Raw genomic sequence first — 3090 nt, forward strand, 5'->3', positions numbered from 1 at the left:
TTTACAACCAATTAAAAACACATCAACGTGATATTTAGGATCGCTAGCCTCAAGTACCACACGCTCTAATGCCTTGTTTAGCACACAATGTGGTTTGTTTCTAACAAATTTTAAGGAACCAAAGATCCATCACCTGGAATAGTTAGGTGTCATTTATTTATTTATTTATTTATTTATTTATTTATTTGTTTATTTATTTATACACATACCTCACAGGCTCCAACTGAAGTATTGCGTGAGGGGGTAAGACAACCAACATATAGCGAAAACAGGAGCAAGAAACATAGCTAACAACAAATTAAAGAATCAAAAGAAGCAGAAAATTGAATCGAAAGACGCCGAACAACATCAAGCAAACGAAGAAGAACAACAACACTCTGGACGATCAGAAACGCGCATGGCTCATCGAATTCCTGCAATGAACTGCAAACGCATGTATATTTATAAACTGCTTGCAAGGATAGAGGATTACAGCCAAGTCGCATGGTGCAAATGAAACGTGTGCGCATCACTACGGAATCAATTTTTTAATGTTTCTCTAAACGTGTCTAGATTATTAATTTCAACAATGTGGCTTGGAAGATCGTTCCAAGCTGCTATTGCCAGAGGCAATGCAGATTTGTTAAATGCATTTGTGTGGCCAAAAACACGTGTGAAACTGTGTGCGTTATATAAGCGGTGAGATGTGCGAAATGGGCGGGAAAGGGGTAATGTAGTTGCGTGTTCACTGTGAGTGATTTTGTGCAGTAAGCAAAGCAGAGCTATCGTCCTTCTAGATTCAAGAGATGGGAGTGATAGTGATTTCTTTATAGCAGTTACGCTAGAATGCCTACTGTAATCTTTCGCGATGAAACGCGCAGCAAGGTTTTGAACAGATTCGAGAGAATTTATTAAATATTCCTGATGTGGTGACCAGATGGCGGAAGCGAATTCGAGCTGAGGACGAACAAAGGTTCTGTACGCTATTTCACGAGTGGCTGAAGGGGCTTCACGTAGGTTTCGTTTTAGGTAACCAAGTGTGCTAGACGCTTTTGCTGTAACATGTTTTATATGCGCCTTCTATGATAAGTTTCTTGTAATATGAATACCGAGATATTTGTACAAGGGGGTGACAGTGACAGCACTGTTATTAAGCGAGTAAGTGTAAAGAGAGTTAGTTTTCTTTCGGCTGACAGTCATTAATTTGCATTTTTCTGTATTTAGTGACATTTGCCATAGCGTGCACCAGTTTGTAATATTATCTAAATCTTTTTGAAGAGCGATGTGGTCGTCGGGTGTCTTAATTTGGCGATAAACTACGCAATCGTCAGCAAATAACCTGATTGCTGTTGTTATGTTGGATGGCAAATCATTTATGTAGATGAGAAACAATAGCGGACCCAGCACGCTACCTTGAGGTACACCGGATGAGACATCGGCCAAGGAAGAAGAATGATTGTCAGTAAACGTAAACTGTTTGCGGAATGTGAGGAAGTTCCTTATCCACGATATTGTAAGGCTGTCTAAATGTAATGATAATTTGGCTATTAATCTAGAGTGTGGAACGCGATCAAAGGCTTTGGCAAAGTCAATAAAGTTACTATCAATCTGGAAACCATTGTCTATGTATGTGAATAGCTCGTTAGTGAATTCGATTAGTTGAGTCTTACAGGAAAGCCCTTTCCTAAAACCGTGTTGCTTCGGATAGAAGAAATTGTTAGTTTCTAAGTGCTGAATAATATTTGATGCTATCACATGCTCTAGTAATTTACATGGAATGCTTGTTAATGATATGGGTCGGTAATTACGTATCTTACTTTTATCGCCCGACTTAAAGATGGGAATGATTTTCCCGATTTTACAGTCACATGGCAGTTCCCCTGTGGATAAGGATTGCTCAAAAATGCGTAATAGAATGGGGGCTGTATATGTGGATGTATGCTTCAAAATTTTATTATTTATACCATCAACGCCGGCTGAGGTAGAGACCTTTAGTTTCTTAATTAGGGATGAGATGCCAGAGGCATCAATCTTTATTGGTGCCATATACCTGTAGTTTACGTCTGCGATTGCGGGAATGGTAGAGTAATCCTCGCGTGTAAACATCGACATAAAAAAGTTATTAAAAGCAACTGAGGATTCTTCTGAAATAGGTGCTCCGGTATTGTCTTGGAGTGAAATACGGCTCGAGTCTTTTCGAGGGGAAATCACTGCCCAGAATTTTTTAGGATTATTTTGGATCATGGATTGGAGGTCATGTGAAAAGAATTTGTGCTTAGCGCTACGAATGTTGCAGCAATAATCTTTTTCGTACTCTTTGTTTTAACCACGCCACTGCGGTTCCTTGCCGCTTAGCAATTCTGAACAGGCGTTTCTTTTTATTTTTTAATGAGCGTAGCGTCCTGTGATACCATGGTTCTGAACTATTTACCCGGAAGTGAATTAGTGGAATATGAGCATGTGTAAGCTGCATTAGTGTTTCCTTAAAGAGCTTCCAGTTTTCCTCAACAGATCGGGAAACAAAATTACGTAAGAACGAGCTGTAGAAATTCTCCAAACCTATGTTGATGGCAGTGAAATCAGCCTTCTTATAATTAAATATGCGCTTAGGTGTCGTAGTGCGTTTGTATAAGGGTAGTTCTATTGTGAGGTTAACGAGTAGATGATCACTAAAGCCAGGCATCAAAGAAACTGATGCAACTGTTTCAGGGATGGATGTGAAAACGAGGTCAAGAACATTATTGCCACGGGTGGGTTTCTGAATCATTTGCACTAGAGAAAAATCTAGTGCAAGCGCTACGAAATCGCTGGAGTGTTGGCAGGGTGACGTTAGGTTAGCCCAGTCAATTTCTTGGTAATTAAAATCGCCAAATAAGAATATGTTAGCTTTAGGAAATTTCGTTGTAATTTCGCAAAGATTTTTATGCAAATAAGACGTGAACGTTTCTGTACTGTCTGGTGGTCGATAACATATTCCAAATACGTTCTTACATCGAGACGAACCCCGGTCCAGATCTCGCTCAGATTTCCAAGCAGCTAGAGGCAATTGCCGGAGACATAAAAAGCATCAAAGAGGAACGACTAGCATCAATTGAAGCTAAATTGGAAAAC

The sequence above is a fragment of the Amblyomma americanum genome, chromosome 3 (assembly GCF_052857255.1).
Source record: "Amblyomma americanum isolate KBUSLIRL-KWMA chromosome 3, ASM5285725v1, whole genome shotgun sequence".
Classification (NCBI taxonomy): Eukaryota; Metazoa; Arthropoda; class Arachnida; order Ixodida; family Ixodidae; genus Amblyomma; species Amblyomma americanum.